The sequence below is a fragment of the Myxocyprinus asiaticus genome, chromosome 37 (assembly GCF_019703515.2).
Source record: "Myxocyprinus asiaticus isolate MX2 ecotype Aquarium Trade chromosome 37, UBuf_Myxa_2, whole genome shotgun sequence".
Classification (NCBI taxonomy): domain Eukaryota; kingdom Metazoa; phylum Chordata; class Actinopteri; order Cypriniformes; family Catostomidae; genus Myxocyprinus; species Myxocyprinus asiaticus.
In genome coordinates, this window is record NC_059380.1 from 29,466,998 (window position 1) to 29,494,380 (window position 27,383).

A 27,383-nucleotide genomic window follows, 5' to 3' on the forward strand; every position below is an offset into this window, starting at 1 on the left:
ACCTTCTTAGCTGTGTGTGGCATGTATGTGTACAGTAAGCTTGTTTACCTGTGTTTGTGTTGGTGTGAAACAAGGAAAAAGAATACTAATGAACAGAAAACATTTATGAAAACCCATTTGCAGACAGCTTTGATAGTAAAACCACTGTGTATTTGAGTGCTTGTTGTTTATTTTCTGTGTGCATATACAGGTTTGCTTGTGTGTTGCATCATGCATGTCTGTGTGCATGTATGTCTGTTTGTGTGTGTTCACGTGCAGCATGTGTGTGTTTACACAACTTTACAGCAAGTGGATTATCTCCCTGCTTGTGCTCGGACGAACTGAGTATCCTTTATCACTTGCGCATCAGTAACGCTATAGCATTGTGTTTGTCTTTTAATGTGTACAGTACATAAAGAACATAAAAGAGCCGTTTGCTTAGCGACGTCTTTTTCAAGATGCTGTTCTGCAAATGTTTCCACCTTGTGAGCAATATATAGGCTACCTCTCTCAGATGGGAATGAGCACTGTTTTCCATATACACCAGAAGCTGATCACCTCTCCTCTCACGGCAGCTGCAGAGGGACACACGAGGGAGGCATGCGAAGATGGGGTAGAGCGCAGAGATTTGAGGATTTGTTGCCTTGCGTGCCTCAGCCAGGGCTGGGAGCATGCTGACACAGAGCTCACTGAGATTGATTGTGAGCGCATGAAAACTTGAAACGCTTCACTTTCGTTTTCAATTTGAATAAACAACTACACTCTTCTGCATCCACAGTAACACCGCTCACTCATCTGCCATCACCTCGATACAAGTCCTATATGCCATGGTTGTTTGTTAGAGCGCATGATCATTAGCTGACACAGCAACACACATAAAAGTACCAACATAGAAAGGTAATACATTTTAAAATAAATGTGTAATCCAAGTAACGTAATTTTATTCATGTCTGCAACTGTATTTAGATTACTTATTTTTTAAAGTAACGCGTTACATGACTGCGTTACCACAAAATGTAATCAGATTACTGTAACGTGTTACTTTGTAACGCATTACACCCAAAACTGGATATGACTGGTATTTGTCTTTTTTCATATATATATCATATCCCTCGAATACCTTGACCTTAACTGCCTCCTGTGTCCTGAGCTGAACTTGAGCCGTCCAGCCGTGCTTCGCCTTCTCGCCACCAGCAAACTAGAGTAGTCGTAGTCCTGTCAGTCATGTATATAAATATATTTTTTTAGATTTCGTTTCTTTCAAATCAGTTGTTGAAGTGAAGCATTGAAACTGAAAACAACAATAATAAAAAAGACCTGGAACACCCAAAAAAAAAAACATAAAATTAGATGCGGGGTTATAGAAAAAACATTCGGGGCAACAGCCCAATAGCCAGGGCCTAGTCATGCCACTGGATACAAGCTTCCATCTGAGCAGAGAGCCATGCGGACTGCTGCAGGTAGGTGGGTGGGGCCCAATGCTGGAAGAATAGTCCCGAGCGATCGTCTGTGCGACAGACTAGAGCTGATGTGTGTTCTGAATGGTGAGTTTAAATGTACTGCCTAATTTGTAGGAGGTGGAGTTCACAGATCAGCTGAGCATCAGCTGATGAGACGGCTGGCACTCTGTGGTCTGCCTGAACTACACTTAAGCTCCATTTCAGTCGCTAAAGTTCCATACTGTTCACAGCAAATTCTGTGGTGTTACAACTTTGGTGAAAGCCTCTAAAGAAGAGTTACAATGTTAAAATCCTAGTGAACATGTACTTCAATTAACCTCAGCTCGGGTTAAATGGCGCCTTCTAGTGGTGTGATATTTTGGTGTTGCGCATCTGAACATCCATTCAGTGTTTATTTTACATATGGGAACTTGAAGTAAATGAGTCAACACAGTCCACATTTGATTTTCAAATTAAAAAGTGGCGGATATTTTGGTGGAAACTTGATGAAAGCAAATGATGACACAAAAGGTAAGATTAGAATTTTTATTTTGTTTTATATGGTTACTGAAACTTTATTAAGCCATCCCATCGTTTAACTTCAACTATGAAATCCGTGTCTGTGAGAAATGTTCCTTTCATAATAAGCCCCAGGTGTGATTTTTTCATGCTTATACACAAGCATTAAGGTTTGACTAAAAATGGTTGGTTTTGATGTAAAATGTTTTAAACAAAAAAACATCTCACCAAAACCCCCAGTTCACATGATTCACATTTGTTTTTTTTTCATAGTGGAACTGCCTTTCTTGTACACACATTACTTTTTCTTTTCTTTTTTCTTTTTTGATGATGAAAACACACAATGCGGATTTCAATACCAGTTCAGTGTTTATTTTACATTCAGGAACTTGTATTGAGTCGACATGCTCCGCGTTTGAATATGAACTCCGTTTGAAAAACTGGCGGGCAGTTTGGTCAGTTTGGCATCCTATGAATGTAAGTGAAATACCAAGGTAAGACTTATTCATTTGAATATGGGAACTTAGATAAGTAGTTTGGTCAGTAGTTTGCATGGCAAAAACTATGAAACGGTGGTTAGGACAAACTGAAAGGAAGATTTTGAATTGTTTTATGCATTTTATTTGAGTTTGAAAATGGAAATTAGACCTATATTGATCACAGAGTTTAACGATCGAGCCTATGTAGTTCTATGATTTATTCATCCTTTTAACCAATCATTGCGAGAATGTCAATAAACTGAGGTGGGATTTCCCAATCGCATATTAGAAGTTTCCTTTGTAAAATAAATAAATCAAGCTATTTTGGAAGCTTGTGTTGTTTATTTAAACATTGAATACACAATCATTTTGAGGAATGCTGAGAAATGTATAGGGAACCGCATGGAAATTAAATTTTTCATAAGGGTGTTAAATGCAGTCAATATATACATTGAGAAATATACACTTTTTCAGAGTAAAGCAATGTGTGCTAGGGAGTATATATTTACCCCATCAGTGTAAAATTAAACACTGAATTAGAGTTTAATGCACACTTGCACAGAGTAATATATAATTCACATTAGAGCATATTTTTACTCTCTTGGTGTAAAATAATTAACACTATTGCAGTGTACATATTCAACACTTTTGAAAGGGTTACTTGAACACCAAGCAAGTGAGACTCATATAGACACCAGAAAAGTGTGAAATTTAACACCTGTGGAGTTAAATGCACACTGGCCAATTTGCTGTGTACTTGACACAAAAAGTTAAAGTAGTTTTTTATTAAATCGTGTTTGTATATAACTGAACTGCATCCAACAATCCATGTCGGTCCCCCCACCTTTCAGACCAGAGTTGCACCCCTGCATTTACATACTCTTTAAAAACATAGTAGGCAGTATTTAACGTTTACTGCAGCAAGCAGAAGGCTAGTATCCTGTTGCAAACATAGACTTTGTTTCACCAGGCCAGGATGTCTTTGCAACAATTGCAAAAACATGTTTGTGACACAGAGACACTTGTGTGTTATAACATATTTAGCCTCTAAGAAACATGAATGTCTAGATCTGCATAGTTTTTGTTATTGCTAACAATTCTGCAATTATCTGTTGTTGCAATGGCTGTTGGTTCGTAAATTATTGTGCTGAGAAGCATGTCTCTATGTGTAGTAACTTTTAGAACAGCATGATATTGCCTCATAACACTCAAAGTTCTGCTAATGACTACATGGGATGTAATGAAAACAGAGGCATCCTAGAATTAGAAGAGACATTTATTAAAACATCAATAAATAACCCACCAATAAAAAAGCTGCATAAAAATTAGCGTATAGCGTCATGCACACGGAGCCAATTCTTGACAAGTTATATCTCCTTTTTCTGCTTGAGTCTCATTTTGTTTCAAAAGAAACATGGTGAAAACAGGAATGGACCATCATAAATGAATTTAGACCTCTGGACGCATCCTTCTCAATTACAGCACATTTGGACTCTTGTTTGTGCATAAACTTTGTGTTTGTGCATTTATATTTGTGATTGATTATATGAATAGTTAGAATGGGGATTTCTATTGCATGTATTTGTTTGTGATGTGTGTGCTTCCGTTTCCGGGCACAAACATAAGTGAATTGTAATGGCACATTGAACCCCTTATGTTCTCTTGCTGATGACTTTATTCCCTTAGTCACAAGTGTCTGCCGTGAGTATAAAATGTTTTTTCCTATTACTTTGTGGGTGTGTAGTAATTAATGGCAACCTTTTTGCTCCAAAGTCAAATATGCTGTAGGAAATAATAAAAATTATTATTATTATTATTATTATTATTATTATTCCCAACACAGGGCTCCAGACTGCAACAAAATTTTCCTAACAGTGCGATTATACTTAGCAAGAGGTCGCACTGGTGCGTATACAATGTTGGCTGACTCTCTGATTGTGCACTGTCATTTTTTGTTGCACAATGCAACATATGAGAATATGGGAAATTGCAAACGTTTAAAAAACGAAAGGAAACAGCTCAGTCAGCGCGGTTCAAGGCTCAATGGTCAGATCAGCGCAAAGACGTGCATTTACACGTCTCGAGTGCTCAGCAGCGCAGATCATCGTAAACAGCACGGGCAGGGTTCGACATTGATTATTTGTTTAAAACCTCTATGAAAACCCATAATGCGTCGATGATTAAACAAGATTCAAAACAGCATTGAAAGGAATTAAGGAGAAATCTGTACCATGAGCAGATAGAAATTGTAAGGCTTTCAATCCACACGACAGATAAAAAATAATAATATTTACCATGAACTTATATCTATATATTGGGGTAGTGAGGGAATACAATTACATTTCTGGATGTGTTTTTCTTATGACATGTAATAATTTGATTTATGGTTACTGTCCATTTTATCATGGTTTTACTTTTACTTTTCGTTACAATGATCTAATTGCAAATACCACAGTTAAAACTATGGATACAATGGAACTTTCCTTCAGCATAAAATAATTTCTAATGCTCTCAGATTGTAGAAAAATGTCTTCAGATGACTGTATTTTAATCAGCAAGATCCTGGGTAGGGGTGCACCAGCTGTGCGGTCTCACATAAGTTGGGAGGTAAAGTTCACACTAAGTCAGTGCTTAATTTGTTTGCACCACCTGTTCTTAAGGCAAGACTAAACTAGTAGGTTGTAAGCTCTCTGTAAAGTAATGTGTAGTTGCATAATATGATGTTTACCTGTATTGATCCAATAAACAGCCTTCAAATTTTTACACAGAAGTGTTAAAAAGCTGTGAATTTCAGTTTGATCTTGTTACGGTTGATGTTCAAACCTTGTTTGCTCACATAACTGTCAGCTGTTATAAATTATATCCCCATTAAAATATGATATGTAATAAAAATAGATTTGATAAATAGTATATTTGCCCTGTGTAAATAACTATATACAGGAACTGTATTTAAAATAAATAAGGGGTGATAAATACTAATACAACAAACTGGAAAAAAATACATTTATTTATTTTAATATCCTATATATATTTTGAATGTGTTGAAACTTGACACCGGGTGACGCACCCTGAAAACTGCACCATAATAATAATAATATTAAATATAGCTGTGAGCAGAAATTAACGGGGTTCAAGTGGTTTAAGGCCTTTAAGCACATGCGTAAAAAGGTATTATGTTTTATTTAGCAAGCATGTAACCACCTAGATCATAGATGGAATAAACCATTTACAGCCAATACAGGCAATTTACTAAGGAAATACATGGTTTTTAAAGCTTTTTAAAGCTCATAGCTCCACCTATGGTCCGATCCACCATGTGGCAAAACCACGCCAACTTTTCTTGGTGACCAAAGATTGACCTCTTACATAAGCATGCCAAGTTTGATGAAGATATCTCATTTTCTTCAAGAGTTATAGCCATTTACGTAAAATTGGGCCCTCCTACTTCCAATGTTTTCGCATACCGTATCTAGCTTGAGTCGAAAGTTCAAACTTTTTTTGATAACTTTTGATATTGAGACTCCATAGAATAGTTTGTCACTGGTTTGGTCCTGATCAGACCAAACCGGGGCAGTGGTGGCTCAGCGGTTAAGGCTCTGGGTTACTGATCAGAAGGTCAGGGGTTCAAGCTCCAGCACTGCCAAGATGCCACTGTTGGGCCCTTGAGCAAGGCCCTTGACCCTATCTGCTCCAGGGGTGCTGTATCATGGCTGACCCTGCACTCTGACCCCAGCTTGGCTGGGATATGTGAAAAAAAGAATTTCACTGTATATGTGCAAATGTATAATGTGTGATAAATAAATATAAAAAAAAAAAAAAAACCTAGGACTAGTTCACAAATATAGGTTTTATGATGGTGGAAAATTTTTATAGGCAGAAACGAAATTGGAGATATATGTTTTGTTTGGTTTGAGCCAAGGATTCCAATGGAGTTGAGTCTACGACAAACGGTCTAGAAGTTATGAGCAGTTTTGCATTTTTGATTGCTGTAGCGCCCCCATTGACCGATTTCACCGAGTCCGTGTTTCTGAGTAGCGAGCAATACTACTACCATCTGACCAAGTTTCAAGTCTCTAGATCTTACGGTTTGCTCTGCCCGATAAGTTTTATGGCGGAATAATAATAATAAAAATCTTAACAATTACGATAGGGTTTCAGTGCTAAGCGCTTGAACCCCTAATAATAATAAAAATCTTAACAATTACAACAGGGTTTCAGCGCTAAGCGCTTGAACCCCTAAAAATCTTAACAATTACAATAGGGTTTCAGCGCTAAGCGCTTGAACCCCTAAAAATCTTAACAATTACAATAGGGTTTCAGCGCTAAGCGCTTGAACCCCTAAAAATCTTAACAATTACAATAGGGTTTCAGCGCTAAGCGCTTGAACCCCTAAAAATCTTAACAATTACAATAGGGTTTCAGCGCTAAGCGCTTGAACCCCTAAAAATCTTAACAATTACAATAGGGTTTCAGCGCTAAGCACTTGAACCCCTAAAAATCTTAACAATTACAATAGGGTTTCAGTGCTAAGCACTTGAACCCTTAATAATAATAAAAATCTTAACAATTACAATAGGGTTTCAGCACTAAGCGCTTGAACCCCTAATAAAAATCTTAACAATTACAATAGGGTTTCAGCGCTAAGCGTTTGAACCCCTAAAAATCTTAACAATTACAATAGGGTTTCAGTGCTAAGCGCTTGAACCCCTAAAAATCTTAACAATTACAATAGGTTTTCAGCGCTAAGCGCTTGAACCCCTAAAAATCTTAACAATTACAATAGGCAGGGCCGGAGTGGCAATCGGGAAGATTGGGTGAATTCCCGCTGGGCCGGTCAAAAATTGGGCCGGTTAGGTCCGCGTGTTGATTGACAAACTTTCATCATATGTCGCATAACAATTGCCAACACTGCGTAACATCCGGTATTTAAAGGATCAGAATTGCGTTCCGTATTATAGCAGACGCAGTCTGTATTTTATCATCTCACACCCAAACAAACGAGAGAGTAGCCTGTGAGACACCAAACTGATGTTGTGCCGCTTCATTTGACAGCACGGGAAGGATCACGTAAGATCCATCGAGAACAGATAGGCTACTAATAGCTGAATGGATGAACGTGCTTCAGGTAGCATACAAGATCATCACAAATTTAATACTGACTGCAGTCTCACAATCTCAATCAATTAATCTCTGAAATCCTCTTCTCTAGCAGTGCAGAATGATAATAGCAAAATTATTTTTTGTCACAAAATAACAGAATACTTAAAGTAAATGAACACAGATGCAACAGTACGACACGGTACGAAAATAATGGGACTTTACAGCTCTCAAAAGATTAAACTCAAGGAAACAAACTGCACAGAGTGCCTTCAATGTTGTATAATGTGATAAAACCCTCTTAAAGAGACAGTAACCATTTTGCCTTTGTCCTGAACATTTACATTCCAAGAAAAAGAAAAGTACAGATGTGTTATTTTTAGTCTTTTATTTCACTCTTATCATTGTAAAATGGCACGTTTTTGAATAGCATGAAAAAATGTAAAAACAATCACTCAACCTTAATTGTTTCACTGGATCTGTTGCTATTTTAATTATCTAAAATACAAAGAACTGACCATTTAAATTGTGAGCCTGTACATCTTGAAATAGTTATAAACATTTACAGTTCTATAGTGTTATTATGTGCCTAGATAGTCTTTAAAATAAACTTAGTTTACCCAAAAATGAAATTTCTCTCATCATTTACTCACCCTCATGCCATCCCAGATGTGTATGACTTTCTGTCTTCTGCTGAACACAAATTAAGCTTTTTAGAAGAATTTCTCAGTTCTGTTGGTCCTTTCAGTGCAAGTGAATGGTGATCAGAACTCAGAAGGTACAAAAATCTCATAAATGCAGCATAAAAGTAATCCATACAACTCCAGTGGTTTAATCTATGTCTTCAGAAGCGATATGATAGGTGTAGGTGAGAAAAAGATCAATATTTAAGTTTTGTTTTCTTCTATAAATTCTCCTCCCTGCCCAGTAGGGGGGTGATATGCTTATGTAAATGACCAAAAACAGAAGAAGAACTCTTAAGAGAGAAGAGTGCTTATGAAAGTGAAAGTGGAGATTTATAGTAAAAAATGACTTAATTATTGATCTGTTTCTCACTGCTTCTCATTTACTTGCACTGAATGGACCAACAGTTCTTCTAAACATCTTCATTCATGTTCTGCAAAAGAAAGTCATACACATCTGGGATGGCATGAGGGTGAGGAAATTATCAAATATCCCTTTAACATTCACTTATTTTTACAACACATACAATGATATCTTATGACGAAGTGAAAATCTTAGTGAATGCCGTATGTGGTATAATGACATGGAGAGCTTAACTCATTTTCAAGTAATTACATATATTGCACATTTTTGCTGTGATCTTTTTTTATTGTTATCATCTTCACCTCCAACCCCCCTTTTGGGTATGGGCTGACTTGGACATGACATCCCAGCCTGAATATGAATCCCACTCCGGCCCTGACAGTAGGGTTTCAGCACTAAGCACTTGAAGCCCTAATAAAAATCTTAGCAATTACAATAGGGTTTCAATGCTAAGCGCTTGAACCCCTAATAATAAAAATTGTAACAATTACAATAGGGTTTCAATGCTAAGTGCTTTGAACCCCTAATAAAACTTTATTTTCTATAGCGCCTTTAAAAGTTGCATCTTAAAGCGCTTTACAAGAGAAAAATAAAAATACATTGAAATACAAAAAAGAAAAAGAAAACATGCAATCAGAACAATTTAAAAAGAATACAATAATAATCACATAATAATCATAGAAAAGCAACCCTAAAAAAGTGAGTTTTAAGAGAAGATTTAAAAACACTAAAAGACCATATAACGTAGACGAGGAGGAACAGTTAAAAAACCAGATTCGGAGGAGCGGAGATCACACATTGAGAGTGTAGGGGGTTAAAAGTTCAGACAAGTATTGAGGGGCCAAACCATGTTTTGAGTTTCACAAGCCTTGTAGGTAAGCATAAGAATTTTAAAGTCTACATGAGTAGAATGGTTTTATGCTGAAGAGCTGCATAAAAGTACTTTTTTTCTCTCTCTTTCGTAAATGTAAACAAGTGTAAATGTCAACATCATACTGTATGTCGAAAGTATTGATGCCTGTCACATAAAACATGAGCTCACTGATGTCATAAAATATCAGTCTGCTTTTTTATTCCAACGTTACTCCTGGTCGGAGTCTTCCGTAAATATTTAGTTCATACGTAGGGTTATGTCCTACCTAAGTTTAATTGTGCAACGCTCAAATATTTAGTAGTGCATAAAGTGTGACTTAGTGCCCATTTACGCCACAACTAGGCTAAGCTGTAACTTACGTATAAATGGTGCATCCGGCCCCTTATGAAAAGAAACCGTGAAAGAAAGCTAATTCCCACTATCACACCGTGTAGTAACCAGACAGGATGCGACACTGTGAGACACGATAAAAACAGTGGTGTAGTATGTTCACATTAACACGCTATCTATTCTCACGCACCTTACAGTCTAGCTGATCCCATAAAAGCTCAATGGAGTTAAGATCCATAACACTCTTTTCCAATTATCTGTTGTCAAATGTCTATGTTTCTTTGCCCACTCTAACCTTTTATTTTTGTTTTTCTGTTTCAAAAGTTTCTTTTTCTTTGTAATTTTTCCCATAAGGTCTGCACGCCTGAGTCTTCTCTTTACTGTTGTACATTCAACTTGTGTTGAGCTGAGATTAGAGAAGAGTAGAGAAATGTTGAGTAGAATTCAATGAAGCTGTCATCTGAGGACTTGTGAGGTGTCTGTTTTTCAAACTAGAGACTCTGATGTACTTATCCTCTTGTTTAGTTGTACATCTGGCCTTCCACATCTCTTTCTGTCCTTGTTTGAGCCAGTTTTCCTTTGTCTTTGAAGACTGCAGTGTACACCTTTGTATGAAATCTTCAGTTTTTTTTTTTTTTTGGCAATTTCAAGCATTGTATAGCCTTCATTCCTCAAAACAATTATTGACTGATGAGTTTCAAGAGAAAGATGTTTCTTTTTGCCATTTTTGACCTAATATTGACCTTAAGACATGCCAGTCTATTGCATGCTGTGGCAACTCAGAATCAAACACAAAGACAAGGTTAAGCTTCATTTAACAAACCAAATAGTTTTCAGCAGTGTTTGATATAATGGCAAGTGATTTTCTAGTACCAAATTAGCAATTTAGCATGAATACTCAAGGATAAGGTGTTGGAGTGATGGCTGCTGGAATTGGGGCCTGTCTAGATTTGATAAAAAATGACTTTTCAAATAGTGATGGTGATGGTGCTGTTTTTTATATCAGTAATGTCCTGACTATACTTTGTGACCAGCTGAATGCCACTTTGGTGAATTAAAGGACCAATTTCCTTCCGAAACAGCAAAATCTGTACATTATTCCAAACTTTTGGCCACCAGTGTATATATTTACATTTAGCAGGTAAATAAATTTACAGCACAAATTATGGTTACTCAAGGGTTGCTTGTGCATTAGCATTGGATGCTGATAATGTCCCACCTCTTACTGAAATGGAAAATATGATTGATTAGCAAATATCCAATCGCGTCTGAAATGAATGTCCTGATTGGTGAATCAGCTTAGGTCTGTCTGTCTTGCTTGTGCCATCAGTTGCGCATATATGCAAAATCTTAAGGAAGATAGGTGGGCATACAGCGTATGCCTGCATATGCCCTAGACTACACTACTGGATAAAATTTATCTTTTCCATTAAACTGGGTTTTTGTCCTAACCTGCCATGACAGGAAATTCTATTTTTGGAATGGTTTCTATTTTCTGCAACATCGCGCCGGGCAGCCCAGTCAAAAATGGGTCTAAAATCCTTCTTATAACGGTAGTAGACCAAGGTTAAGACTGTTTCAGGTTGGATATTTGATGGATATTCGCTCTGTCAAAACTTAATAGTTTTCAAACCAGTTGAGCCACAGACACCAAATAAGTCAAATCAAATCAAATCACATTTATTGTCACACAGTCATATACACAAGTGCAATGGTGTGTGAAATTCTTGGGTGCAGTTCCGATCAATATAGCAGTCGTGACAGTGATGAGACATATACCAATTTACAATAACATCAAATTAACACAACACAGTTTAAAGTCTAATATACACATAATTACACACAACAATATACAAATAATAACATACACTGTACAGTATACAATACACACAATATAGATACACATTATTCAATAAAAATAAAAAAGTATATATAGTAGTATATATAGAATGTACAGTAGGCTGTATTCTACTGTATTGACATTCAGGCTGTCGGTTGATAGTAAGTTGTTAAGAGGGAATATATATATATATATATATATATATATATATATATATATAATAATAATATAATATATGACAGTCCGGTGTGAGATATAAGAGTAATAAAGTGCAGTGCTGATGTATTTTGATCGTGGGAGATCAAGAGTTCAAAAGTCTGATTGCTTGGGGGAAGAAGCTATCATGGAGTCGGCTGGTGTGGGTCCTGATGCTGCGATATCACCTGCCTGATGGTAGCAGTGAGAACAGCCCACGGCTCGGGTGGCTGGAGTCTCTGATGATCCTCCAAGCTTTTTTCACACATCGCCTTGTATATATTTCCTGGAGGGAGGGAAGCTCACCTCCGATGATGTGTCTGGCAGTTCGCACCACCCTTTGCAGTGCTTTGCAGTTGTGGGCTGTGCTATTGCCGTACCAGGCGGAGATGCAGCCAGTCAGGATGCTCTCTACGGTGCAGGTGTAGAACCGTGTGAGGATGTGGCGGTTCATTCCAAACTTCCTCAGCCGTCTCAGGAAGAAGAGGCGCTGATGAGCCTTCTTCACAACGACTTCAGTGTGGATGGACCATGTGAGTTTTTCAGTGATATGGACACCCAGGAACTTGCTGACTCTCTCCACTGGTGCTCCATTGATGGTGATGGGACTGTGTTCTCTGTCTTTTCTTCTGAAGTCCACCACAAGCTCATTTGTCTTACTGACGTTGAGGGAGAAGCTGTGTTCCTGACACCAGTGTGTCAGAGTGTGCACCTCCTCTCTGTAGGCTGTTTCATCATTGTCAGTGATCAGACATACCACCGTCGTATCATCAGCAAACTTAATGATGGCATTGGAGCTATGTGTTGCCAAACAGTCATGTGTGTACAGGGAATACAGGAGTGGGCTGAGAACACAGCCCTGTGGGGCTCCAGTGTTGAGGGTCAGTGATGAAGTGTCATGATGTTGGAAAAATTACGCACAACATTGCACAGGTCGCTTTCCAAAGTTAATAAATGTGAAAATGTGAGCAGCATTCCATATTCCTTGTTGAATTAGTTAGGGAGCATAAACAAAGTACAAACTTTTTTACATTCAAATTTCAGTAGCTCCTTGGTCATGTCAAACAAGGGTCAGAATGTTCACTGACCACCCTTCGATACTGCACACCCTTTAGTTTGTCCATTTTCATCTCACGTGATTTTACAGTAATTTTATAAACATTATAATTTCAACAGGTCCTTGGTCATGTGACCTACTGACTTCAAACAAGGGTCAGAATGTTCACTGACTACCCTTCTATATTACACACTCTTTAGTTTTTCCATTTTTAATCTCACATGATTTTATATGATTTTTTTTTACTTTCTAATTCAATAGCTCCTTGGTCATGTGACCTACTGACATCAAACAAGGGTCAGAACATCGTCATGGTTACTTGTGTAACCTCCCTTCCCTGATGGAGGGAACTAGATGTTGTGTCGATGTAGTGACACTAGGGGTCACTCTTGGGAGCCCAAGACACCTCTGGTCTTTGATAAAAGGCCAAGGAAAATTGGCGAGTGGTATTTGCATGCCACTCCCACGGACATACGGGTATAAAAGGAGCTGGTATGCAACCACTCATTCAGGTTTTATGCTGAGGAGCTGATATAAGGTCCGGCCATTTCAGCGGGTAGTTCAGCGTTGTGGCAGGAGGGACACAACGTCTCGTTCCCTCCATCAGGGAACGGAGGTTACACAAGTAACCATGACATTCCTTATCTGTCACTCACTCGACGTTGTGTCGATGTAGTGACACTAGGGGTCCCTATACAAAATGCCACAATTGGCTGAACTGTGTCACGTGAACTGGTGGTGTGTGGTGGGCAGACTACTGTGTGCCTCATAGCCAGCACACCAGGTCGACACGTAACCTCCCCCAACATAGTTATGAGTGTCGAACGGCCCTTTGGGGACAAGTCGACTACCCAAAAGATAGAGACAGGCTTAACCCAGTCGTGGCCTCTTTTCCACTTCTCTTGTTCCACTCCCTGAAAAAGAAAGGGGATTATCTGACTGGGCCACCAGGTCTAGTCAGGGGGGTGTCCCTCCCAAGGGGAAGACATCGCGGAGACCACACCTCGCCCAAAGAGGGGGGGGGTATTTAAGTGGAAGAATACGTCACATGGTCTTTCCGACCATGTGGAGAGTCTTCAAGGTAGATCCTACCCAACAGGGGAGGAGTTGCTACAAACATGGAGACTGGGGCAGAGGTGCTCTGCCCTAGGAAGATGCAATTTGCCAACAGGGAAACGAACTAGCGGAAATATATATCGCATGGGGTTAGCCTTACAGGGACTTACCACATGCGGAGAACCTACCCCAGAACAGGACTCTTAGTTAGCACGTTTTCTGGGCTGGCAGCGAGTCTCTCCGAAAACTCGACTGCCACAGGGCAAGATATGCCATAGTTATGGCATCAGTGAGCCAGTGGGCGATCCTCTGCTTGGAGACAGCGTTTCCTTTCCGCTGTGCACCAAAGCAGACAAAGAGCTGCTCAGAGATTCTAAAGCTCTGCGTGCAATCCGAATAGATGCGTAAAGCATGCACCAGACACAGCAACGACAGGGCTGGGTCTGCCTCCTCCTGGGGCAGCGCTTGCAGGTTCACCACCTGGTCCCTAAAAGGGGTGGTGGGAACCTTGGGCACATAGCTCGGTCGGGGTCTCAGGATCACAAGTGTGTAAGCCGGACCGAACTCCAAGCACGTTTAGCTGACAGAGAACGCTTGCAGGTCCCTACCCTCTTGATGGAAGTGAGCGCAGTCAGGAGGGCAATTTTCAAGGAGAGTGCCTTAAGCTCGGCTGACTGCAAAGGCTCAAAGGGGGCTCTCTGTAGAACCTGAAGAACTACAGAGAGGTCCCATGAGGGAACGAGGCGTGGTCTGGAGGGATTCAGCCTCCTGGCGCCTCTTAGGAACCCGATAATCAGGTCGTGCTTCCCTAAGACAGCCTCCCTTCCAACCTCTCCTGCAGGAAGGAAAGCACTGATCTGACTGCGCATCTCTGGGGGTCTTCGCATAGGGAAGAACACCACTTAGCAAACAGACGCCACTTAAAGGCATACAGGCGCCTCGTAGAGGGGGTCCTACCCTGAGTGATCGTGTCTACCACCGCTTAGGTCTTCCACATCCCATCCAGGGGCCAGACATGGAGATTCCAGAGGTCTGGGCATGGGTGGCAGAGGGTGCCCTGTCCCTATGAAAGAAGGTCCTTCCTCAGGGGAATTCACCAGGGGGGAGCTGTCGCGAGGAGCGTGAGGTCTGAGAACCATGTCTGGGTGGGCCAGTAGGGTGCTACCAGGACGACCCGCTCCTCGTCCTCCCTGACCTTGCACAGGGTCTGTGCAAGCAGGCTCACTGGGGAAACGCATATTTGCATAGGCCAGGGGGCCAGCTGTGTGCCAGCACGTCTATGCCGAGGGGAGCCTCGGTCAGGGCGTACCAGAGCGGGCAGTGGGAGGATTCTTGGGAGGCGAACAGGTGCACCTGTGCCTGTCCGAATTGACTCCAAATCAGCTGGACCACCTGAGGGTGGAGTCTCCACTCTCCCCTGAGGGTAACCTGCCGTGACAGCGCGTCCACTGTAGTGTTGAGGTTGCCCGGGATGTGAGTGGCTTGCAGCGACTTGAAGTGCTGCTGACTCCAGAGGAGGAGACGATGGGTGAGTTGTGACATACAATGAGAGCGCAGACCGCCTTGGCGGTTGACATATGCTACTGTTGCCCAGCTGTCTCTCCAAACTAACACGTGCTTGCCCTGGATCAACGGCCGGAACCTCCGCAGGGCAAGCAGAATTATCAACAACTCGAGGCAGTTGATGTGCCAATACAGTCACGGACCCGTCCAGAGGCCGACGGCTGCGTGCCCATTGCAAACAGTGCTCCAGCCCATTTTGGAGGCATCAGTCGTGACCACGATGTGCCTGGAGACCAGTTCTAAAGGAACACCTGCTCGTAGAAACGAGAGGTCGGTCCAATGCTGAAAAGACCTGTGGACGATAGTCGTGGTGACAACCATACACACCGGGTATGTGACCCAGGGAGGGAGGAAGCCGCTCTTTTGCTGAACTGTCCATCGCTCGGAGAGCGAGGTCGTTTGCAGAGTGCAGTTCCTGCATCAAATCTGGGGCGGAACTACCCTCGTGTAGTTCTTTCAGTGCCTTGGCTTGGTGGACCTGCAGGAGAGCCATGGCGTGCAGGGCAGAGGCGGCTTGTCCAGCAGCGTTGTAGGCTTTAGCCGTCAGGGATGACTTGAGCCTACAGGGCTTGGACGGGAGCTTAGGGTGTCTGCGCCAGGTGGCGGCTCTCTGCGGGCATAGGTGCACCGTGAGCGCCTTATCCACCGGGGGAATTGCCATATAGCCCCTGGCCGCCCCGCCATCGAGGGTAGTGAGAGCGGGGGAACTGCGGAATCGGGGCCGGGCAGTAAAAGGTGCCTCCCACGACTTCGTCTGCTCGAATGGCACTGGAAAGAATGGCACTGGAGTGGGGCTTGGCTGCTTTGAGCGGCGCTGCGAGCCCAGAAACCAATCATCAAGCCACGAGGGTTCAGGGGAGAGCGGAGGGTTCCACTCTAACCTGACGCTCGTGGCCACCCGGGAAAGCATGTCCGTCATTTTGGCATCGGCCTGTGACTGTGCAATCGTCCCCGAAGGGGGAAGCCCAGCTAAGGCTTCTGCATCCAACTGGACAAGCCCGCTCCCTGATGCTGCACTCAAGAGCTCATCATCTTCGCGGACTCCGAACAAGAAGCCAGACTCGCCGTGAGACGAGCCGGCGAACTCATCCGGAAGCCCGATTGGGGCAGACGAGTGTGCTAGGGAATGGGAGGTCCGTGGCAGGATACCCAGCGGAGACGATCCCATTGGGTTCCCCAAATCGCCCCCAGTGCTAGCCGCGCTGGCCTCATACCCGTAGGTAGAAGGACCGAGGCGGGGAGCCGCTGGGGTGGCTTGCTTTCGTGACTGCAATGTTGCCATGGTCATGTTCTTGCAGTAAGAACATGAACCATCCACAAATGCTGCCTCTGTGTGGGTCGTGCCCAGACACGAAAGACAGCGATCGTGACCATCCGAAGTTGAGAGATAACGACCGCAACCAGGAATAACACACAATCGGAAAGGCATCTTTAAAAAGACATTCCATGTGTGCCGCTCTTTTAGATAAATACCAGAGGTGTCTCGGGCTTCCAAGAGTGACCCCTAGTGTCACTACATCGACACAACGTCAAGTAAGTGACAGATAAGGAACCACTGACTACCCTTCTATATTGCCCACCCTTTAGTTTATCAATTTTCATCTCACACTATTTTACATGAATTTTTTAAACTTTCAAATTTCATGTGACCTACTCACCTCAAACAAGGGTCAGCATGTTAACTGACCACCCTTCTATATTTCAGAGTTCAACAAAGCTAAAAAAATTTTCAATGTATGCCTCTGATAAAGAACCTGGAAGTTGTTGGGCTGCATGTATTCAGATAGAAGACAAAGGCAGGCCTTACACAGTTGTAAAACCTAACTCAAGCCCCCAAATACAAGGTCAAATTATACTGATAAAAGTCACGCCAAAATCAAACAAAGGGAGTCCAAAACAGACTACAAATCCCATGAAGCCTTGCTCACTAAAGGATCGAACTCTCAACTCCAACTGGATGAGGCACACAACAGAACGTCCCTCAAACCATGACATCATCAGGAGTAGAAATACCTTTGAAATGCTTCCGGGATTTGCTTCCAGCAACTTTGTTCGCCGAGTATAGATGTAGCTCATTGCTGCTCTCAGGTGCAACCTCGTGGCACAAGGAAGTAACGTCCGACTTGAAACTGTGGCCATACAATCTCCATCTCGCTGGACGAGTTGAGATTACTCTGTGTTCAACCGAACACTCTAACGGATCCGAAGGAGACCGTTGAGCAATCCGCATCTTCATCCGTTTGCCTGCAGAAGTGAAGAGATTAAAGATTTCTCTTCCATCTTCAATCAAGTCAACATTTCTGATTTCTCCACCAGCCCGCCGAGAAGCAGTCAGCCGTATGCCCGCCAACAGAGCGAGGAAACGGCCTCCCGTCATCACTCGAGCCTCACGGAACTGGGTCGGAGTTAAAGGACGGAGGAACACACATTCTACCTGTGTCCTCATGCAATTCAAGTAAGAGTTTTACGTCTAGGCAGAGATAGAATATTACAGTGTGTTATTCTTGTGTACCCAGGTTTTTTTGCTTGTACAGTTTACAGACCGCCATTATTAATACTCAGGATATTAATTATCACAAATTTGTTTTGCTGTATTGTGGTCCAAACAAATTGGACTGTTGTGCATTTTCGCCATCGCGGGTGAGACCAACAAACTGAGTTTATCCATTAAAGAACGCGGGAATTTTACAAGCCATCCACCGCGTCTCTGAGCGATAAACTAACAGCTGCTTTCTCTCCCACGATCGCGAAATCGGCTTTAGGGCCGTCACTTTATTCTCTCTCTCTCTCTCTCTCTCGTACTAACCACACACACACACACACACACACACTCGCTCTCACACACACACACAGACTCACCCTCATGTGTTATAGGATTATTTTGATTTCCATATCTAATCATATCACTGTTTAGTTTGTAGTTGTAAGTCGGAAGTTTATTGACTGCATTGTATTAATTATTAATTGATATTACTGCATAAATAAACTTTGTTTATATTACAAAGAGATGTGTTTTGGTTTGTTTTGCATATGCCTGTGTCATGCTGACAGGATGTCAGTGCTCGGATTCAAGCCTTCATTCATTGTTTTTTTTCCGAAAATCAATATTCATCGGATGTCGATTTTCCTAAGAAAACAATCTAATATTGAGACTGTTATACTATCTGGTTATTAGTCCCTGATTCCAGGGTGGTGCCCCATCAATGTTAATCCTTATTAATATTCTATTGATTTTTGATATTGAACCACTGTTAGTTGGCCAGGACCTACTGAACCGATTGGCTCCACTCATTGACTGCTGTCGTGGTCACGTGGGCTCAGGCTGACATACCGAACCACTTGGTCCAGAAAACAGTTTGCCAGCTTCAGATGCACACGTCACCATCATCCAAAAATCCAGCAGAGATGACGACTCCAATAAGAACAATTACAGGGCCTGAATAAAACCCTTCAGGGTAATATAGTCACTGTAAATTTGCACTCTGTTCTTATCAATAACACTTTGCATGCTTTAGAAAACAACTTATGCGTGTATCATTAGAGATCTAATGCAGGACCTCAAGGAAATTAGCTCCTCAGTCAACAGTCTGAGTGGTGGAAGGATTCCAGCTTACCTGGTCTCCCTAGACCTTGTCGAACAAATCCTTAGATCTGCTACTATCTCCATTGTGCAACTTTCACAGATACACATGGCATATAGTTTTGACATTGAAATTCCAAACATCCATGTAAATCCTCAGAACCTCAAAATAGGATTTATCCTCAATCTACCATCATAGGCAGAATATATACAGACTAAAGTCCGTATTTAATGTTGGTTTTCAGAGAGGTAATGCACACATTCACCTCAAAACACCACCAACACTCGCCGACCATGATGAGGACCCCCGCTCTACCTTATCTTTAACTTAAACATGTGTACCAAGACAAAGAACATATATTGGGTTTGTCCAAATGCAACCCCTTTGTTAGAGAAGTGACTAACTACCTCCCTGAACAAGTGTCAAGGTAGTATTTCCATCAAAGATGAAGGAACAGAGACAAGGGTAGAGCGAGCAGGCAATCGCTGGTTCGTTAACACACCAGCCACCGAAGTCCCAGTGTCATACAACCGCCATAATACAGCCATTAAACTAACACTACCAAACCAAACTGTGTTCTTAACAGTTCCCCAAGGAGCCACCGTGCACACTGACGATATTACCCTCCATCATCTCAACGTCAACAAACATGATGCAGAAATTGAGATCATGGACGCATTTATAGGTCACAGCCTCACCGCTGATGACACCCTTCAACAGCATCTTCAGGTTGAAGGGACGAAATTAGTGAAGTTCAGTCTCAAACCGTCTGGCTTGACCACTATATTTCCTAGTCACATTAGCAGATCGTCATCTTACCAAGAACACCCTATCAGTTTGGTTGCCCTCTGGCTCCTCCTTAGTGGTTGGATTATCATCGCAATTATTGCACACGCCATGTACAGGTACATTCAACACCTACAGGCCAGACTGGACTCACTTCTCATACAGCCGCGTTTTACACACCAGTCTGAGCCCATCCCACAGGTTAACCCCATCATTTCCAAGGATAAGCCTTTTAACCTTTAACCCTCCTTTCCTCTAACATTTTGTTCCTAGTAACCAATGTCAGGTTCTACTTTGATTTTGTGTTATGGCCAAAGAACAACAAAGGATTGTGTTATGGTTAATGCTGTGCCTTCCAATAACTTGAAATGTTTATGTGTGATGAATGTAGTTTTAGTTTGTCCATTAAAGAACGTGGGACTTTTACGAGCCATCCACCGCATCTCTGAGCGATAAACTAACAGCTGCTTTCTCTCCCACGATCGCGAAATCGACTTTAGGGCCGTCACTTTATTCTCTCTCTCTCTCTCTCTTTCTCTCTCTCTCTCTCGTACTAACCACACACACACACACTCGCTCTCTCACACACACACACCCTCATGTATTATAGGATTATTTTGATTTCCATATCTAATCATATCACTGTTTAGTTTGTAGTTGTAAGTCGGAAGATTATTGACTGCATTGTATTAATTATTAATTGATATTACTGCATAAATAAACTTTGTTTATATTACAAATAGAAGTGTTTTGGTTTGTTTTGCATATGCCTGTGTCATGCTGACGGGATGTCAGTGTTCGGATTCAAGTTCATTCATTGTTTTTTTAGGAAAATCGACATCCAAAGAATATCGATTTTCGGGAAAAAAAACAATCTAATATTGAGACTGTTATACTATCTGGTTATTAGTTCCTGATTCCAGTGTGGTGCCCCGTCAATGTTAATCCTTATTAATATTTTATTGATTTTTGATAATTGATAATTATCTTTGATGATTGTTGAATTTGAATGATCAATAAGCTAGTGTTAATTTTAATTAATGTTTCATCGATGTTAGCAATTAATTATCTTTGATAATTGTTGATTCAAAGGATTAGAAAAAGCTAACATTGATTCTCATCAATGTTCTATTGATTTTAATAATTATTAATTATTTGGTTGATCCTCTCTCATTCTCTTCTTCAGTCAGTGTTTTTACTCTGCCTACCTGTCTTGGTCTCTCCAGTGCTGATGATATTCTTTTTATTATAATGACAGTATTTTATTGAATGAACATGCTTCTTTAATTTCTAAGCTTGTTCCCTCCTCTTGCACTTCACCTTGGTTCAATCCTGAGCTTAGGGCAATGAAAACTAAGGGTCGCCGTTTAGAATGGCTCTATAAGAAAACTGGCCTTACTGTGTGCATTCTCTAGCTTATGCTGAACACATTCTGCAGTATAGGTTAGCTTTTAATTCTGCCCGATCTATCTATTTTGCTGCTATCATTAACAATTCCAAATGCTGGTCTAGAACACTCTTTGCTACTATTAAAAGACTAACCCAGCCTCCAGTATTGACATTGCCTGGCTCTGACCAAATATGTGAAGCTTTCTAAACTTTTTTCAGAGTAAAACACTTTCCATTTGCCATCAGCTCTCCTTTACTTCCATTACTGAATTTTCACCTTCACGCCTAGCTCCCAATCTTTCAAGTTTTACTCCAACTGTTCCCTATGTTGTGGATGAGATAATCAATAAGTCTAATTCTTAAACTAGTCTTCTTGATCCAGCACCCACCCCCTATTAAAAAACTTCTTTTTTGTTTTGTCTTCACCCATTTCCCATTCCATTAACATGTCACTTGCTTCTGGTATAGTTTCATCACAGTTTAAGATTGCTGCTGTCACCCCTGCCCTTAAAAACCATGTCTTGATCCTTCAACATTAAGTAACTACAGGCCCATCTCAAACCTCCCTTTCCTATCAAAGGTGTTAGGGAGAGTTGTTGCCTCCCAGCTAAAGGCTCATCTAACTGCTAACAACCTCTATGAACCTTTCCAGTCTGGTTTTTGTCCTCAACACAGTACAGAAACAGCTCTTATTAAGGTTCTTAATGATCTCCTCCAATTCTGGTGCACTTAGTATTTTTCTCCTGTTGGACCTTAGCTCTGCATTTGACACTGTCTGTCACAAGATACTTCTCTCACGCCTCTCAGCAATCGGTATTACATGCACAGCTATTGATTGGTTCACTTCTTATCTTACTGATAGGCAGCAATTTGCTTCTATCTATTCAAAATTTGCTTCTATCAATTCAGGTGCTCCTCAGAGCTCTGTTCTTGGCCCTCTTCTTTTCACAATTTATATGTTACCACTTGGACAGATAATCAGACTCCATGGGTTCAGTTTCCACTGCTATGCTGATGACACTCAGATTTACATTGGCACTCCTGTCACCTTAGTCCTCAGTGTTTCCTCCTCCATCACTATCCATCTGCATTAAGGAACTGAAGCTTTGGTTGAAATCAAACTATTTTAAGTTCATCTCAGATAAGACAGAGGTAACTTTGATTGGTCCAAAGTCAGTTATCTCTAAGCAATCTGGCATCATGCTGGACTTGGATGGTGACCGAATTAAGCCTTCTTTGACTGTTCAAAATCTTGGTGTAAATTTTCCTTTGATGCTCAAATTAGTAAGGTTGAAAAGACCTCCGTGACATCTCCCGTATTCGCTCATCTCTCAGTTTTCAGGATACTGAAACTGTTACATATGCCTTTGTCACATCGCACCTTGATTATTGTAACTCACTCCTCATTGGTCTTTCTACAAAAAACTTCAAATGACTACAATATGTGCAACAATCTGCAGCCCATCTTATCACTCTCACAAAAAATAATGAACTCATCACTCCAATTCTTCAGCACCTTCACTGGCTCCTTGTCTCTTCTCGCATACAGTTCAAGATATTAACCCTCACCTACAAAGTTCTTCACAACCTTGCTCCTTGTTACTTATCAGAATTACTCCAGCCCTACTCCCCTGTTTGCTCCTTGAGGTCTTCTAATGCAAGATTACTTATAGTTCCTAAATTTAGATACTATGGGTGCTAGATCTTTTAGTGTTGTCGCTCCCAGACTATGGAATGCACTCCCTCAGAACATCCGTGAAGCCTCTTCCTTCCTTTCCTTCAAAAATCTCCTAAAACGAATCTTTTTTTCTCAGTATTACTCGCTAGCTTTAGGTTCATTTTATGATTGTTGTAAGAGCTGTATGTAATTGTAATGTAATTTTGATTCCCCCCCCCCCCCCCCCCCTCCCGTTTCTGTGAAGCAACCTTGGGTTTTAGAAAGGCACTATAGAAATTAAACATATTATTATTATCATTATTAATGTGGAAACTATGACAGCAGGTATTGGGGATAAAGAACATTATCTGTATTTAAGAGAACAGCAAGACTGTGCTGTTATTCAGGTTTAACCATTTAAATTACGTAAAGGAAATAGTTTTCCCAAAATGTAAAATCTGTCATTACTTACATTCATGCCATGATAGGATAACTGCTTTTATGTCCATTTTGGTGGTTGACAGACTGATCACTATGTCCTGACATCGTATGGAGAGAAAAAAAAAAAAAAAATTTTTTACATTTTTTTGTTTCATTGAAAAAATAACAACATGCGAGTTTAGTAGGGCATGAGGTTAAAGTAAATAATAACTAATCAAGAGTAGGATTCATACTAAGAGTAAGTGATGATAGAATTTTCATTTTGGGGTGAACTATTCCTTTAAGAAACTTTACATAAACTAATTCCACATCACACATCCAAATGTCATAGCAGTCAAATTTTCTAAACAAGACTTAAACTTTTTTTAGTTTACACTGAACAATTGTACATACGTTCTCATTTTATTTTAGACAAACAAGTTGACATCACCTTTCTGGTCCCTATTGTGATCTCAAAATTGATACAAGATTGGAAGGAAAATGTTCGGACCAAGCTTAACAAGAACCAGGAAAGCCTTCATTGACATGCAGCCTATAAGTTAACACAGACATTTAAAAAATCATGGGATTTACTAATCACACGTACACATTTGCACGTACACATACCCTCGCTCAGTTGCATGATGCCCTACCATCAAAACTGCCCTTAGATCTAGCAATATCCTAAAAAATTTGTTGTATGTTCGCAAACAATATGCCATTGCTCAGCTGTTTCGAACTTCTTTTTGGCTTGGAGCAAAGATTAAAAAAGAACTTCTCAGTGAGTATACCAGGGCCTTTAGGGACGCCTTCAGAAGGAAATACAGTAACACTACAATAAGTTTCTAGGCCTATTTGTTAACGTTAGTAAATGCATTTCTTGTCCTTGACCCATCTGCAAGCACTGTACATTTACACTACTCATGTACACACGCTGTATAAATGATGAAAGAATTATCATTTTTTGGGTGAATGATTTTAACCACTGTGTGTTAACATTAATGCATTATGAACCAACAATGAACAAATTTCTACAATTTACATTAACCCAAAATATTGTTCATTGCTACTTTAATATAGTTAACTAATGTTAACAAATCCAAAGTTATTGAAAAGTGTTACTGAAAATATTAAATACTTTAGAAGAAAAACTAGTAAGTCATGCGTACTGTCAGATGCATAATGATTTTACTGCTCCTAAAGATGTGTTCTTAAAGGTTTTAAACTTAGTCTTCATGTATTGATGCATAGTAATTTCTGTTTTCCCAGGTTGGTACCAGTGGCTGATTTCCTGCACCGTGCACCGATGCCATTTTTCCATACACACCGATGCTTGGAGAAAACAATCAGTGCTTTCAAGCATTTGTTGTCATTCACTGAGGAGCGCTTCAACAAAATACATTGTGGGGCACAGTGGACATTTGCTTCAAAGTGTTCTACATTTTAAATATGAATTACCCCAAACAGCAAATTTGAGTGAATTTCTACAGACTGTAAACTTGTTTACCCAAACAGACAATACATTTCTATCTTTTAAAATGTTATTGTAGTCTGCCTGCCTCTCACTCACTGTGTGGTAGAGGTCTGCAACCCGACGGGACCAGAGAACCCAGTGTTTCGTGCCGGGTTCGGGTCAGTTTTTCAAGTAGGACTTCGGGTTTGGGTTTGTAATTAATGAAAAAATTAACAGGCTTACCAAACTTGTTTCGCGCACATGCTCTCACTCACAGACACGTGCGAAAGGTGGAGTTAGGGCCCGTTCACATGAATGTGTTTTTGCGCGCATCTGTTCTGTTTTCTCATTGTTTAAACAATGCTGGACGAATGTCTTTGACATTTGCACCACGTCTCGCTTTTTCTTCAGTGTCTCGCACAGGACTGGTATATTTTAAACACTATGTCAAGTTAAAAAGAACTTCAAATTGTCAGATATGCATGTTGAGACACTTGTGCTCTGTTTCATTCTTTGTGCTGCATCTAGATTGTTTTCAGCGCAGTTGTCACAAAGATTCAACATTCTAAACAAGTTCAGGCTGCATAGAGGGGACAGTTGCAGTGTTTCATATTATTCCAGATTGTTCTGCACAAGGTGAAGTTTCAGCAAATAAACGGTAAGGCAATGCTTTTTTCAAGGGTCTGCTGTGCCTTGTTAAAATTGTGTATGTTTACTGTTTCAGTACTGTTACGAGTGTTGCCTATATGCTTACATAAAATATAGCCTATTGCAACAGTACTTGCTAGGAGAAGAAATAAGTTAGTAAGCAACTTCGGGTCGGATTCGGGCCTAAAATCTGTGGGTATCATTTGGGCCAGGTAGGGTCAGGCCACACTGTCCCGGGTACGGGTCGTGTTCGGTTTCAATTTATGGCCCGTGCAGACCTCTATTGCGTGGTTGTGGTAAAGTGATTTTGATGACAAGAATTCTGTTTTAAATTTTCAAAACAATTTGGGTATATTTTAACCCAGCATGCTGCAATGACTTTGCAGCAAAGTTACTGATGACAACAGTCCAACAGTTGGGATAGTCATTAAGGGAAACAGAGGTTTATACTGATGTCTCAGATTTAAAGACAAATTTACCTTTAGGTTTTCTTGCATATAATATATATATATACACCGATCAGCCACAACATTAAAACCACATGCCTAATATTGTGTAGGTCCCCTACACAAGATGGGCTGGTTTGAGTATTTCTGTAACTGCTGATCTCCTGGGATATTCATGCACAACAGTCTCTAGAATTTTCTCCGAATGGTACCAAAAACAAAAAACATCCAGAGAGTGGCAGTTCTGTGAACGGAAATGCCTTGTTGATGAGAGGTCAACAGAGAATGGCCAGATTGGTTCGAACTGACAAAGTCTACGGTAACTCAAATAACCGCTCTGTACAATTGTGGTGAGAACAATAGCATCTCAGAATGCTCTTCTGAAATGCGGGTTGGCACTCTTTTGGCGGCACAAGGCGGACCTACACAATATTAGGCAGGTGGTTTTAATGTTGTGGCTGATCGGTGTATTCTTATATTATTCATTTGTGTTCACAGTCTTCAAGTGTCTCATTGTAGTCATGTTTTAATGTGTTTTAGTGTGGCATATTAGTTAAAAATGTTTTTTATGTAAAAATCGCTAATTAAATAAGTAGCTGATCATTTTTGCATATTCCGCTTAATTATGAAGTTTGCAAAATGCATTTGTCTTTTGCTGCTGCCATTTTTTGTTTTTAAATTTGTATGTGATGATGCTGCAACATTGTAAACTACACAGGTACTATTTTCTAACTTTATTTAGTGTTTAACATTAAGACCAAATGTAACTGTAGTTCATGGTGAAATAATAGATACTGTTCCTGTCTTGGACATATTTTGATATCAGACCTGTTTCTTTGTACTCCATTTGTGTTTCAGTCTATATAGTAGCTGTTTTTGTATTTTTCTTGGATACAGTACATTTACAAATTTATTGCTGTTGAAATGTTTAATGAATTTGTAACATTGTAATATGAATAAATATTTTGAATTTCTTTTGAAACACTTATTGACTACACACTATTTATAATAAATAGGCTACATTAGGAAACTTGGAATATAAATTAAATGCATTGAAAATCTGTGTAGCCTATCAGAAAAAATAAGTAAATATTACTTGATAATGATAGTTCCCTAAAAGATAAATATTGCCTTTAAACTTAAAAAAAAAAATAATAATAATAATAATAAAAAAAATGACCTGTAAATTAATACATTTGAGTTGGCATTACATGTGAAGTCAGATATGTTAAACAAAAAATTTAGTTCAAAATACTCAAAAAGCTGGCGCAAATAGTTGCCTCCATTTTTTTTTTTTTTTTTTTTTAATTAAAACCAGCACAATATTTTTACAGTGTAATTCCTTGAATCATGTCATAGCAGGAAAATATTAAGATTATTATGATGCGCCACACCCAAAACTTATGAGAACCAGCTCTATGTGCTTTGCAGTGACACTGAATGGACTTAAAAAATTTAAAACAGAAAATCCAAGAGCATTGAAAGTAACAAGCACTTACCCAGTGTAATATTTCATTTAATAATGTTA

The 27,383-nt window shown here is 40.3% G+C and overlaps 1 long non-coding RNA gene across 2 annotated transcripts; it reads left to right on the top strand.

Moving 5' to 3' along the window:
- Nucleotides 1–1,834: 1,834 nt before the first annotated feature.
- On the top strand, nucleotides 1,835–26,829 carry LOC127428358 (uncharacterized). Of its 2 annotated transcripts, none has more exons than XR_007895097.1 (3): nucleotides 1,835–1,949; nucleotides 2,323–2,414; nucleotides 24,578–26,829. It is a non-coding gene; the product is annotated as an uncharacterized LOC127428358 (long non-coding RNA). The 2 variants fall into 2 exon arrangements; XR_007895096.1 differs by having other exon boundaries at nucleotides 1,849–1,949; nucleotides 2,305–2,414.
- The last annotated feature ends 554 nt before the right edge of the window (nucleotides 26,830–27,383 follow it).